Here is a 15591-nt window from a genome sequence, read left to right as displayed (position 1 = left end):
CACACTAACAATATAGCTAAAACACACATCCTTGACCTCAAAACCATCGTAACTTACACCTTCCCACAATTTTCTCAAGTTATCTTTATTGCCTATTTATGACAACCAAGTCTTCGGTGGTCAGAGCCTCAGGCTAGCTGAAATTTTCTCTCAACTCGGAGAGCATTATACCTCTGATGTAATAATCAACACAAGCTAGTAACGTGTTTAGTAAACCTCTCTATTGCTATCACATCAAGTCTTCATGTCTTACTGTGATTAACAAGAATGCTTTACGACTTTAGTCGCACTTGTGTAGCTGGTCAGGTAATAGATTTTACGGACTCCCCTTCGTGAGGGTCGAGCACAGCGGGTCTTAACCATCAAGCCTCAGGAACTGCCCAGGAACTGCCTCGTCTTCACTTATTATACAGGAAGAGGATGGAGCACAGCGTTCTTTCCTTTTTAAGATACGTAACTGAGGAATCACCTTATAACTGTCTTCATTTCTGGTGTGCGATACATTCTAGGGTCATCAAATACGTTGATATTCCTTCCCTTGTACCTTTTCCCACGGTATACTACTGGAAATTAAGATGCTATATATGCCTGATGAATACCAATAGAGCAAAATCTTTGGGTATGCATTCTCATTTCTCTATCATTTCGAACCAAAAAGGAGAGAAAGACAAATGAGAATCTGATATTTAGTGGCATCACTGTATAAGAAAAAAAAAATTCTCGTGTCCCATATGAAGACTGCCGTTTGAAATGAATCAAAACCAGCTGAAATTACCAACACACTAAGTCTCACGTAAAGAAAAAAGATAACACACCTTCCTGGTGTCGAGTGCTCAGCTTAGACACGCAAGGTGAAGCAGATACTTTAGTTTACAATGATTTTCGATAAAGTAGGCATGATATTACGTAGGGTATTGCTAACCACTGGCATGAGAAGAATATCCCGGGAAGATTAAACAGTGGAACCAATATTCCAAACACAACTGTAAAAGTTTTTAAAATAGTTTCCTTCTGTAGTTGGACATTACTTTTCAAAATCATCTTTGAAATGAACTTCATAGAATTGCAATTTTTCAGTTATAAATAACTAGAATGAAACATTCTCTCCAATGTCACACTCTCAAACTCTCCCACGCAGTAGTTCCCCGTGGTGAACTGTTAAGATATCTGATTACAAGACATTATCCTTCCCAGTGGCGACTCCTTTTGATACATCCGAGTCCCAGGTAGTGTCAGCTAACGACGTTGCCAGGTGCAAGATGTCTTCGCACTGACAGCCACCAATTTTGTTGCATCGTAAATCTGTATCACACTAATGATGTTTAATATGTTAAACCAAGGACAGATTTATAGGCCGAAGCTCTAGTTATGTGCGTATAATATATATATATATATATATATATATATATATATATATATATATATATATATATATATATATATTTATTCCTACGAGTCCATGGGGAAAATGAAACACGATAAGTTCCTCGTGGACTCATAGGAATATCTTGATCACGCGCAAAATTGTGATCCTTTCCAACATATATATATCACTGAAACAGGTGGTGGTGTTAGCATGAAAGCTGTATAGAATCAGTGTGATGTCACTGGATACAGACCGGGCAACAGTATCACTAGTGTAACTGGTTGATAACAACAGACTTGGCACCGGAGGCGCTATACACAATAGCAACCTTGATCGCGCGTGCAACTGCTATTCCTTTTGGTATATTACATTGTGTCTGTCATACTATTTGTAAGTTCGTTGGTATTAAAGTGGTTCTTCTTTGCTCCATTTCTTTTTTTCACTTTCCAACAAAACAGCTCGTACGTCAAAAGTTCACAAAATGACTCGCATTCCGTTATAAGAATCTGCCATACAACTACCACGCGACTCAGTACTTCACCCACTTTGCCCGCTTCATGTGTTTAAAATATAACTATGCGATTATCACCACCAGTAAACACTAGTGTACACTCGCTACTTCTGATAAGTAAATATCATTACTCAGTTCATTAAAATCTTTCAGTCACGTCGGTATGCAGTGCGCACTATATTTAGTAAACTGAACCATAAGTTTTACACTTTTATGATAAAAAACTTTGCATTGCATGCAACTATACGTGTCTTCTTATGTAAGATTCTCACACTGAGCAGGCGATGCAGCGCTTCATGTGTTAGTAACCATAGTTAAATATTACACTCCTCTGGGTACAAATCATCGCTCGGTGTATATTTTTCGATAGTGATCATATGAAATCGCTGTTGTTCATTCTACAACCATGTTTAAGACACCTCAAATTCAGGTACTTGACAACATTTTAAAGTAAATACCATCTTGAGCATAAACATGTTAAACTCCAATGTAGGTAAACACCACCAAAACGAAACAAACACATTCTTCGTTACGCACTGCACAAGTTTCCCATGGAAATTTCACCGCACTCTCTCCTCAAACTCTTATCAATTGAGCATAATCACACACTTAACAATCACACAAGTGGGCACATGAGAGTTATGGGTTCAATGCACCGACAACTTTAGAAAATAATAGTTTGACTGTTTTTTCACCACTATTTAACTTGAGCTTAACGAGAGAAAGTTATAGTTACTATGCACGTCACATAAATATAAACACAGTTATAAAGAATTACCCCTGGATATATATATATATATATATATATATATATATATATATATATATATATATATATATATATATATATATATATATATATATATGTATTTATCGATCGTTAATGAGGTGGCCTTGATTAAGGCATTCAGTTGCCCGTGCCGTCTCGGTTAACATAAAAATAAAGATTGATTTACTTGATCCACAACAGTACGGTGGCCCCTGCCCGCTAACTGTATATCTCTTTCTCTCTTATCTTTTCCTCCTGCTCCCTCTTCCTATCCTATTTCTTCTTTTTGTCACCCTTTTTGATAACTTCACGACCTCTACTACTACTGCTACACAACGTGAATCGCCTCAAATTAAAAGAAACTAAACGTCACCATCTTTAAAACATTCAAATGCTGATCAATAGAATAAGATGAACTACAGTTCCTGGCCATGGACTCATTACATTAGTCATTCTGAAACTCTCGTAAATATATATATATATATATATATATATATATATATATATATATATATATATATATATATATATATATATATATTTTTTTTTTTTTTTTTTGCTTTGTCGCCGTCTCCCGCGTTTGCGAGGTAGCGCAAGGAAACAGACGAAAGAAATGGCCCAACCCACCCCCATACACATATATATACATACGTCCACACACGCAAATATACATACCTACACACCTTTCCATGGTTTACCCCAGACGCTTCACATGCCCTGATTGAATCCACTGACAGCACCTCAACCCCGGTATACCATATCGATCCAATTCACTCTATTCCTTGCCCTCCTTTCACCCTCCTGCATTTTCAGGCCCCGATCACAGAAAATCTTTTTCACTCCATCTTTCCACCTCCAATTTGGTCTCCCACTTCTACTCGTTCCCTCCACCTCCGACACATATATCCTCTTGGTCAATCTTTCCTCACTCATTCTCTCCATGTGCCCAAACCATTTCAAAACACCCTCTTCTGCTCTCTCAACCACGCTCTTTTTATTTCCACACATCTCTCTTACCCTTACATTACTTACTCGATCAAACCACCTTACACCACACATTGTCCTCAAACATCTCATTTCCAGCACATCCATCCTCCTGCGCACAACTCTATCCATAGCCCACGCCTCCCAACCATACAACATTGATGGAACCACTATTCCTTCAAACATATCCATTTTTGCTTTCCGAGATAATGTTCTCGACTTCCACACATTCTTCAAGGCTCCCAGGATTTTCGCCTCCTCCCCCACCCTATGATCCACTTCCGCTTCCATGGTTCCATCCGCTGCCAGATCCACTCCCAGATATCTAAAACACTTCACTTCCTCCAGTTTTTCTCCATTCAAACTTACCTCCCAATTGACTTGACCCTCAACCCTACTGTACCTAATAACCTTGCTCTTATTCACATTTACTCTTAACTTTCTTCTTTCACACACTTTACCAAACTCAGTCACCAGCTTCTGCAGTTTCTCACATGAATCAGCCACCAGCGCTGTATCATCAGCGAATAACAACTGACTCGCTTCCCAAGCTCTCTCATCCACAACAGACTTCATACTTGCCCCTCTTTCCAAAACTCTTGCATTCACCTCCCTAACAACCCCATCCATAAACAAATTAAACAACCATGGAGACATCACACACCCCTGCCGCAAACCTACATTTACTGAGAACCAATCACTTTCCTCTCTTCCTACACGTACACATGCCTTACATCCTCGATAAAAACTTTTCACTGCTAACAACTTGCCTCCCACACCATATATTCTTAATACCTTCCACAGAGCACCTCTATAGACTATCATATGCCTTCTCCAGATCCATAAATGCTATATACAAATCCATTTGCTTTTCTAAGTATTTCTCACATACATTCTTCAAAGCAAACACCTGATCCACACATCCTCTACCACTTCTGAAACCACACTGCTTTTCCCCAATCTGATGTTCTGTACATGCCTTCACCCTCTCAATCAATACCCTCCCATATAATTTACCAGGGATACTCAACAAACTTATACCTCTGTAATTTGAGCCCTCACTCTTATCCCCTTTGCCTTTGTACAATGGCACTATGCACGCATTCCGCCAATCCTCAGGCACCTCACCATGAGTCATACATACATTAAATAACCTTACTAACCAGTCAACAATACAGTCACCCCCTTTTTTAATAAATTCCACTGCAATACCATCCAAACCTGCTGCCTTGCCGGCTTTCATCTTCCGCAAAGCTTTTACTACCTCTTCTCTGTTTACCAAATCATTTTCCCTAACCCTCTCACTTTGCACACCACCTCGACCAAAACACCCAATATCTGCCACTCTACCATCAAACACATTCAACAAACCTTCAAAATACTCACTCCATCTCCTTCTCAAATCACCACTACTTATCACCTCCCCATTTGCGCCCTTCACTGAAGTTCCCATTTGCTCCCTTGTCTTATATATAATATGCATAAATATATATATTTCATACATGATCGCCGTCTTCTGCGTTAGCTAAGAAGCGCCAGGAATAACCGAAGGAAAGGCCGCATTCAGTCCCAGCCATTCTCTCGCTGTTATGTGCAATGCACGGAAACCACACCTCCTTATCCACAACCAGGCATCACTCACCATTACATGCTTTTTCCCAACAGTTTCGCATGCCCTGGTTCTGTCCATTGCCAGCACGACGACCCTTGTATACCATATCGTTCCAATTCACTCTTTTATGTGCACTCATTTCACCCTTCTGCATGCAAGGTCCCCGATCAAAATTGTTTTCTCTCCATCCTTCCCTTCACAATTTGGTTTCCCTTTTCTTGTCCCCTCCATGTCTAACACATGTATCCTCGCATCTTCTCTATGTGTCCAAACCATTCTAGCACATCCTCCTTAACTCGTTCAACACTTTATTACAACTCTGTCTTACCCTTTCATTACACGATCAAACCACCTCACACAACATATCACATATTGTCCACGCATTTTGTTCCCAACATATTCACCCTCACTATCTTCCGTTCGTACAACATCGTTGATACTACTGTAACTTCTAACATATCTATTTTCATCCTCCCAGATAACGATGTATCTTTGAACACATTTTTCAGTTCCTCCAGAACCATCGTCCCCTCGCCCACACTGCGACTCACTTCCGCTTCCATGGTTCCATTTCATTCCAAATCCACTCCTAAGTATCTAAATCATTTCACTTCCTCTAAGTTTTCTACATTCAAATTCACACCCCAACAAATGCTCCCAACTTCCTCCTTTCACAGAGTAGTCCAAACTTGGTCACCAACTTCTGAGTTTCTCAGTCGAATATGCCACCAATGGCGTGTCATCAGCAAACAACCGACTCACTTCCCAGGCCCTTTCAACCCTTGCAGAGTACAACATACTCGCCCCTGTTTTTTAGGACTCTTACATTTACCTCACTCACTACCGCATCCATAAACAAACTGAACAGCCATAATGACGTCACACACCCCTGGCGCAGACTAACCTGCAAATGAAATCATTCTCCTCTCTTCCTACTCGTACACATGCATTACATTTACCTTTTAAAAAATGCTGTTTCTAACAACTATCCTCCCACAGCATAAATTCTTAAGACCTTCCACAAGGCATCTCTATCAGCCCTATCATATGATTTCTCTCGATCCATAAACGCCATATACAAATCCTTCCGATTCTTTGAATATGTCTCACACACATTATCTAAAGCAAAAATCTGATCAGACATCATCTACCACTTCTGAAAATACAGTGCTTAGACCAACTTTGATGCTCCGTATATGTCTTCACCTTCTCAATGCTTACTATCCCAAACAACTTACCAGATACACCCTACAAACTTATAATCTTGTGCCTCAGCAGTATGTGCGTATATATATAAAAGAGAGAACGTTATCTCCGAGATCAAAAATGGGTATGTTTGAAGGAATAGTAGTTCCAACAATCCTATATGGTTGCGAAGCATGGGCTATAGATAGGATTGTACAGAGGAGGGTAGATGTGCTGGAAATGAGATGTTTGAGGACAATAAGTGGTGTGACGGTTTGATCGAACAAGTAATGAAAGGTTAAGAGAGTTGTGTGGAAATAAAAAATATGTGATTGAGAGAGCAGAAGAGGATGTGTTGAAGTGTTTTGGACATATGAAGAGATTGAATGAGGAGAGATTGACAAAGTGGATATACTTGTCAGAGGTTGAGAGAACGAGAAGCGGGAGACAAAATTGGAGGTGGATGGATGGAGTGAAAAAGATTTTGAACGGTCCTGGGTCTGAACATACAGGAGGGTGAGAAGCGTGCAAAGAACAGAGTGAATTGGAATGGTGTGGTATACCGGGGTAGACGTGATGTCAGTGGACTGAACCAGGGCATGTGAAACGTGTGGGGTAAACCATGGATAGGTCTGCGGGGCCTGGATGTGGATAGGGAGCTGTGGTTATCGTGCATTGCACATGACAGCTAGAAACTGTGTGAACGAATGTGGCCTTTTTGTATTGTCCTGGCGCTACCTCGTTGAAGCACTGGGTAACCATGCTGTTTCTTGGGAGGCGGGGTAGCACCAGGAATGGATCAAGGCAAGTAAGTATGAATAAGTACATGTGTATATATAAGTACATGTGTATGTATATGTCTATGTGTGTGTGTGTGTGTGTGTGTATATACATGTTGATATGTATATGTAGGTATATGTTCGTGTAAGGGCGTTTATATATATATATATATATATATATATATATATATATATATATATATATATATATATATATATATATATATACATACATACATACATATACATATGTGTGTGTTTGTGTATGGGCCATTCTTCGTCCGTTTCCTAGCTCTACCTCGCTGATACGGGTAACGCCCCAATTTTGTGGTCTTTTCCTAGCGCTACCTCGCGCGCGTGTGTGGGGAAGGGGGTTGTCATTAATTGTGTGGTGGGGTGGCGACGGGAATGAATAAAGGCAGCAAGTATGAATTAAGTACATGTGCATATATGTATATGTCTATGTAGGTATATATGTATACGTTGAAATGTATATGTGCTTGTGTGGACGTTTATGTATATACATGTGTATGAGGGTGGGTTGGGCCATTGTTTCGTCTGTTTCCCTGCGCTACCTCCCTAACGCGAGAGATAGGGATAAAGTATAAATAAAAGCAAATATATATATACATACACACACACACACATATATATATATATATATATATATAACATCGTGTTTCATGTTTCCTGGTGTTATTAGTAAAAATTATATCACGTATATCTGACCTATTGCAATATATATATATATATATATATATATATATATATATATATATATATATATATATATATATATATATATATATATATTGGGAACGATCACAATTTTGCGCGCTATCAAGATATTCTTAAGAGTCCACGGGGAAAATGAAACACGGTAAGTTCCAAAGTGCACTTTCGTGTAATAATCACATCATCAGGGGAGACACAAGAGAGAAATTCAAGTCAGGCGATATACACCGAAGAGACGTCCTAGCTTCGTCTCTTCGATGTATATCACCTGACTTATATTCCTCTCCTGTGTCTCCCCTGATGATGTGATTATTACACGAAAGTGCACTTTGGAACTTACCGTGTTTCATTTTCCCCGTGGACTCATAAGTATATATATATATATATATATATATATATATATATATATATATACTTATATATATATATACTATATCTTCATATATATATATATATATATATATATATATATATATATATATATATATATATATATATATATATATATATATATATTATTTCCGTATTGATTAGAATTCGACACAAAGAATTCACCATTCAAAACATTAGTCACACAATGTAGCTGTAAGTGTGAATTAACACACATGACAATGGGAACACGATTCACAAAAAGTTAAAATGGGTCTACCAGAAAGTACGATTTTTGAAAATAAGTTTTTGAAAGGCGAGCCGACAGGTGACACTTCACTTAACCATGATTTCACTCAAATCATATACAAGACACAAATGGCACTCCGTATCAGCCCTCGTAATGAGTGAAAACTCACCTGTTTAGAAGACGGAAAAAGTCCACCTGAGACTAGCCAAACGGGGCACACGCACCAGTCAAGCCCAACATACACTGAACTTTGACGCCATCCTACTCTGTCCCCTATCCTGGTGCTCTAAGCCGCCACCAACACCCCCCCGTCCGCTGTCACTCCCCTGCCTTCCCCGGCAGCCCACACCAGACCATCAACCCCCTCCCCTGCTCTACCCCCTCTACCTGGGCCCACCTTTTACCTGGCCAACTCCTTCTCGGGGACTATTATCTCCTGTTTTCATTAAGTTCGATTCGTGTGTACATTCCTTAACTTTTAATATTTTCAATTGTTTACTATATCTGATCCATACGTGCACATCTGTTACTCTTTAGACAATACTGATCAAATAGGAGACCGAAAACATTGAAAATTAAGAAATAAACTTGAAATCATTCACAAGCCTACTACCAACTATTGCGCGAGAGCATCGTGGGCTGCTGGGTCCAGTATATCCACCAATCACTCCCCACCTTCCGTTATTGCTCCGCCCACTTCTGGCGACGTCACTCTTCCTGGCGATCATCATCCAATGGGAAACTGGGTCACCACTCTGGTTCATTTACGCCGTCGGGTTTAAGAATCATCCCTCAGAAGTGACGTTATCTAACTGTTGGCTCTTAGACACCGAGAATGAAATACCCTAAATCATACCCTCTGAGCTTAGCCAGAACCTAAGCAAGTTTTTACTCAAGCCCCTCGAGTCTAACCTCTGCCTCCTCACCCTCACCCTCCTGCTTCATGGCTACCGACGTGGATTCTGTATTCTGGGAGCAGATTAATGTCGCAAGCATTCGTTTTTCCGTAATGTTTCGCACGCTCTCACTAAGCGAACAACGGGACAGTGAGCATGTCGCTGTATATAATTCCTACTCTTCTTGAGGTCATGTGTTAGTAGCCGCAAGTTTACCACGAGTATAAACTGAACCATTATCAAAACGAGATCTGTCAAACATTCAATAAGAACTCGGCATCTCGTCCAGTTTATCCCCGACTGGATATCACTTGAAACTTTCATATTAACCTAACCTGGGTCACACAAGCTGTATAAGTATGCGTCTCCCCTGACCCCCTCGAAAAAATAATAAAGTCTAACCCACCCGCTCCCACTCGCAGACATACCAATGTTGTCCTTCATCGTCAACACGAGACTGGAGAAGGTTGGGTGTGAGGAATGGGCGAGACCTCAGGCCGGAATCTGGCTCTGACTGGCAGGGGGAGGGATGGCCAACGGCCGAGAGGCCTCCAGGTAAGTTTTCTCGTTACTTATGAGAAGGTGGTCTGGGGAAGTGAACGTTACCGTTGTAAACATTTGTTTATATATATATATATATATATATATATATATATATATATATATATATATATATATATATATATATATATATATATATATTACACACACACTTGTTCGCCGTTTCCAGTGTTAGTGAGGTAGCTCCAGCAAACCCACAGTAGCGCACATCCATTCTTTAGCCATCATGTGTGATGCAACGAAACTACAGCTCTCTATCCACAACTAAGCCTCACGGATCTCTTAATGGTTTACTCCGGTTGCTTCACATTCCCTGGTTGAGTCCATTAATCGCACGTCGACCCCTGTAAACCTCATCGTTCCAATTCACTCTTATCTAATGCACGCTTCTCACCCACCTGTGTGCTCAAGACCCAATCACAAAAATCTTGTTTCACTCCATCGTTCCATCTCCTATGTGGTCTCCCCCTTCTTGTTCCCTCTAACTCGGACACATATAACCTATTTGTCAACCTTTCCTCACTCATTCTCTCATCTCCAAACCATTTCAGTACTCTCTCTTCTCCTCTTTCAAACACACCGTTATCATTACGTCATTCTTACCATTTTATTACTTACTCCTTCAAACCACAGCAAACTACGTGCTGTCCTCAGACATTTCATTTCCAACACGTCTACCCTCCTCCTTATATTCTCATCTGTAACTCATGCCTTGCATCCACATAAAGTTGTTGGGATTATATACCTTCAAACATTCTCATGTTTGCCCTCCCAGATAACCCTCACTTTTTCCATATATTTAGTGTTCCAAGAACCTTCACCCCCTCACCTTCGCTATGACTTTTCCGCTTCTATGGTTCCATTTGCTGCCATGTCCTCTCCAGGTATCTAAAACTCTTCATATCTCCCAGTTCATCTCCATTCACTCTCTCACCCTAGCTAACCTGTCCCTCAACCCTGCTAAACCTTATGACGATGCTTTTATTCACATTTACTTTCAACTTCCTCCTTTCACACACACTTTCAAAGTCAATCACCAACTTTTGCAGATTCTCTCGAATCTGTCAGTTGTGCTGTACCATAAGCAAACAAATGACTCACTTCCGGCCCTCTCATACCCTAAAGAAAGCATACTCGCCCATCTCTCCATGATTCTCGTAATTACATACAACACTATCCCATCCATAGATAGATTAAACAGCTATCGTGACATCATATACCTCTGCCGCAGAGCAATCTTCACTTGCAACAACTTACTCTCCTCTCTTCCAACTTGTACACATGCCTTACACCCTGGATAAATACTTTTCACTTCTAATACGTTTCCTACCACCCTATATATTCGTAAGACCTTCCACAGGGCATCTCTATCAACCCTATCATATGCTGTCTCCAGCTCCATATTATATATATATATATATATATATATATATATATATATATATATATATATATATATATATATATATATATATATATATATTCTTTCTTTCTTTCTTTCAAACTATTCGCCATTTCCCATGTTAGTGAGGTAGCGTTAAGAACAGAGGACTGGGCCTTTTTTGGAATATCCTCACCTGGCCCCCTCTGTTCCTTCTTTTGGAAAAAAAAAAAAAAAAAAAAAAACTATTCGCCATTTCCCGCGTTAGCGAGGTAGCATTAAGAACAGAGAACTGGGCCTTTGAGGGAATATCCTCACCTGGCCCCCTTCTTTGTTCCTTGTTTTGGAAAATTAAAAAAAAATAATGAGAGGGGAGGATTTCCAGCCCCCCCGCTCCCTCCCCTTTTAGTCGCCTTCTACGACACGCAGGGAATACGTGGGAAGTATTCTTTCTTCCGTATCCCCAGACATATATATATATAATTCATCTATTCATTATACTTTGTCGCTGTCTCCCGCGTTAGCGAGGTAGCGCAAGGCAACAGACGAAAGAATGGCCCAACCCACCCACATGTATATACATACGCGGCCACACACGCACATATACATACCTATACATTTTAACGTATACGTAAATGTACACACATATACATATATACACATGTACATATTCACACTTGTTGCCTTCATCCATTTCTGTCACCACCCCACCACACATGAAATGGCGCGCGGGAGGTACCGCTAGGAAAAGACAACACCAAGTCTCTAGCTGTCATGTGTAATGCACCGAAAACCACAGCTCCCTTTCCACATCCAGGCCCCATAAAACTATCCATGGTTTACTCGAGACGCTTCATATGCCCTGGTTCAATCCATTGACAGCACGTCGACCCCAACATACCACATCGTTCCAGTTCACTCTATTCCTTGCACGCCTTTCACCCCCCTGTATGTTCAGGCCCCGATCGCTCAAAAATCCTTTTCACTCCATCCTTCCACCTCCAATTTGGTCTTCCACTTTTCCTCGTTCCCTCCACCTCCGACACAGATATCCTCTTTGTCAATCTTTCCTCACTCATTCTCTCCATCTGACCAATTCATTTCAATACACCCTCTTCTGCTTTCTCAACGACACTCTATTACCACTCATCTCTCTTACCCTTTCATTACTTACTCGATCAAACCACCTCACACCACATGTCCTCAAACATCTCATTTCCAACACTTCCGCACAACACTATCTATAGCCCACGCCTCGCAACCATATAACATTGTTGAAACCACTATTCCTTCAAACATAACCATTTTTGTTTGAGAAAACGTTCTCGCCTTTCACACATTCAACATTCCCAGAACCTTCGCCCCGTCCCCCACCCTGACTCATTTCCACTTCTATGGTTCCATCCGCTGCTAAATCAACTCCCAGATACCAAGCATACTTCATTTCCTCCAGTTTTTCTCTGTTCAAACTTACCTCTCAATCGACTTGACCCTCAACCCTACTGAACCTAATAACCTTGCTCTTATTCACAGTTACTCTCAGTTTTCGTCTTTCACACACTGTACCAAACTCAGTCACCAACTTTTGCAGTTTCTCACCCGAATCAGCCACCAGCGCTGGATCATCAGCGAACACCAACTGACTCACTTCCCAAGCCCTCTCATCCACAACATACTTCATCCTTGCCCCTCTCTCCAAAACTCTTGCATTCACCTCCCTAACAACTCCATCCATAAACAAATTAAACAACCATGGAGACATCACGCAATCCTGCCGCAAACCGACATTCACTGGAAACCATTCACCTTCTTCCTACTCGTACATATGCCTTATATCCTCGATAAAAACCTTTCACTGCTTCTAGCAATTTACCTCCCATACCATATACTCTTAATACCATCCACCTCTATCAACTTTATCATATGCCTTCTCCAAATCCATAAATGCTACAAACAAATCCATTTGTTTTTCTAAGTATTTCTCACATACATTCTTCAAAGCAAACACCTGATCCACACATCCTCAACCACTTCTGAAACCACAGTGCTCTTCCGCAATCTGATGCTGTGTCCATGCCTTCACCCTCTCAATCAATACCCTCCCATATAATTTCCCAGCAATACTCAACAAACTTATACCTCTGTAATTTGAACACTCATCCTGATATGCACTTTCATATGCACTTTATTTGTATGTATATATATATATATATATATATATATATATATATATATATATATATATATATATATATGTATATATATATATTGGACAGGATCACAATTTTGAGTGTGATCAAGTATATTCCTAAGAGTCCACGGGGAAAATGAAACACGATACGTTCCCAAGTGCACTATCGTGTAATAATCACATCATCACGGGAGACAAGAGAGAAATATGTCAGTTGATATACAACGAAGAGACGTAGCTAGAACGCCATTTAGTAAACATACGATTGTCCAAGAGCCTGGATGTGGAAAGGGAGCTGTGGTTTTGATGCATTACACATGACAGGTAGAGACATTTTGTCTGTTCCAGGTGCTGTCTTGCTGGAGGGAAGGGGGAGGGGAAGAATGCTATTTCGTGAGTGACGGAGTGGCGGCGAGAATGGATGAAGGCAGCAAGCAAGAATATGTACATGTGTATATATGTATATGTCCTTGTCAATGCATGTATTCGATGAAATGTATGTGTATGTATATGTGCGTGTATGGGCGTTTATGTATATGTATATATATATATGTGTGTGTGTGAGTTGGGCCACTCCTCGTCTGTTTCCTTGCACTACCTCATTAATTAATGGCGGGAGTATATGACATACATACATACATACATATATATATATATATATATATATATATATATATATATATATATATATATATATATATATATGCAGAACCTTCACCGTGAAGAGGTATATGTACAATCACCAATGGGAAGAGAAATAAGAACACAGAGTACTTTCGTTTATTACATCCTCAAAGTGGTGGAGATAAGACACGTTGAAGTCTTTAAAAGCACACAGGTAGCATGAGGAAGAGCTTCACTAATCCCCGTAGAGAGCAGGTGGGCACTAATCATGTGATCTGACGTGTCTGACCTTCCTTCCTTTATATGGTGCGTGGACAGGATTATTCTGGAGATACCTCCTAATTTTTTCAGTTAACAATTTGTCACATTTAAAATGCCCAAAGGACATATCTACATTATGATTAAATGTGCCAGAGATCAAACATGATTCAATAACGTTGCTATGGACTTAGCTCCCTCCTATTCGATATGGTGATCAAAGGCACCTTTATGCTGGAATAAGCCGCTGCTATGGTGGGCTATCCAAACACTATACTTATGTTGTGAGACCCTAGCCCCAAACCTTTCCCCAATTGTCCAATATAAAATTGGTTGCAGTCTTCACATGGGACTTTTTAAACAACACTTGTATTATTTGGTGGTCAGACATCCCACTAGCTGCCTCTCTCAGCACTTTCACATCCAGAAGTTCCTCTTTTACACGCGTATCAATCAGTATGAAATCCAGTATTGCCCGCTGACCATTTCTCCTGCTCATAAACGTATACTTGTGCATGTCTCTCTTTTCGAACCAATTATTCTTTATCACCAGTCCCTTTTTCAGCTAAACTTGAAAAGCTGTTCACCATTCCCATTCCATCTTCCCAAGGTATCCCGTCAACTGCCACATCACTCATCTTTGCAATTAATCACCTATCACTCTTACCCTGTCTGCTCCGTGACAGATAAACTCACTCAACTGCTCCCAGTGATTTTTCTTATCATGGTCAAATGTATAAGCACTAATAATCATTCTTTTCTCACCATCCAGTTTCAGTTTTACACATATCAGTCTTCATCCGTGTTCATTTCCTAACTCTTTTTTTACACTCCCACAACCCCTACTTCATCAGTATTGCTACCCCATCCTTAGATCTTGTTCTTTCACCAACCCCTGACTTAACCAATAAGACACTTTCAAGCCCTTTTTTCGCCTTTATCTTTGAGTTTAGTTTCACTTAAAACCAGAACATACAGGTTTCTTTCCTCAAACATACTACCTACCTCTCTTTTCTTCTCATTTACATTCACACACATTTAGACATACCAGCCTGAGCCTTCAAGAAATATGAGCACTCCTTGTTTGGCTCCTGTTCTATTATGAAACTGAAAAAAACAG

The 15591-nt window shown here is 40.1% G+C and overlaps 1 protein-coding gene across 3 annotated transcripts in view; it reads right to left on the bottom strand.

Moving 5' to 3' along the window:
• The window catches only part of LOC139766248 (uncharacterized), a 345965-nt gene that overhangs the window by 260198 nt on the left and 70176 nt on the right, over positions 1-15591 (bottom strand). Inside the window, exon 1 of one of the 3 annotated variants that reach the window (XM_071694663.1) lies at positions 8730-8859. The exons of the other annotated variants lie outside the window; for them this stretch is intronic. The gene's annotated coding sequence lies outside the window, so the exon portion shown is untranslated. Of the gene's footprint in view, positions 1-8729; positions 8860-15591 lie in introns of those variants that run through there. 3 annotated transcript variants of the gene reach the window in all.

This window comes from Panulirus ornatus, chromosome 4 (assembly GCF_036320965.1).
Source record: "Panulirus ornatus isolate Po-2019 chromosome 4, ASM3632096v1, whole genome shotgun sequence".
NCBI classification, from domain to species: Eukaryota; Metazoa; Arthropoda; class Malacostraca; order Decapoda; family Palinuridae; genus Panulirus; species Panulirus ornatus.
The sequence above is the reverse complement of the archived record's forward strand: the minus strand, read 5'-3'. Positions and strand labels throughout refer to the sequence as shown.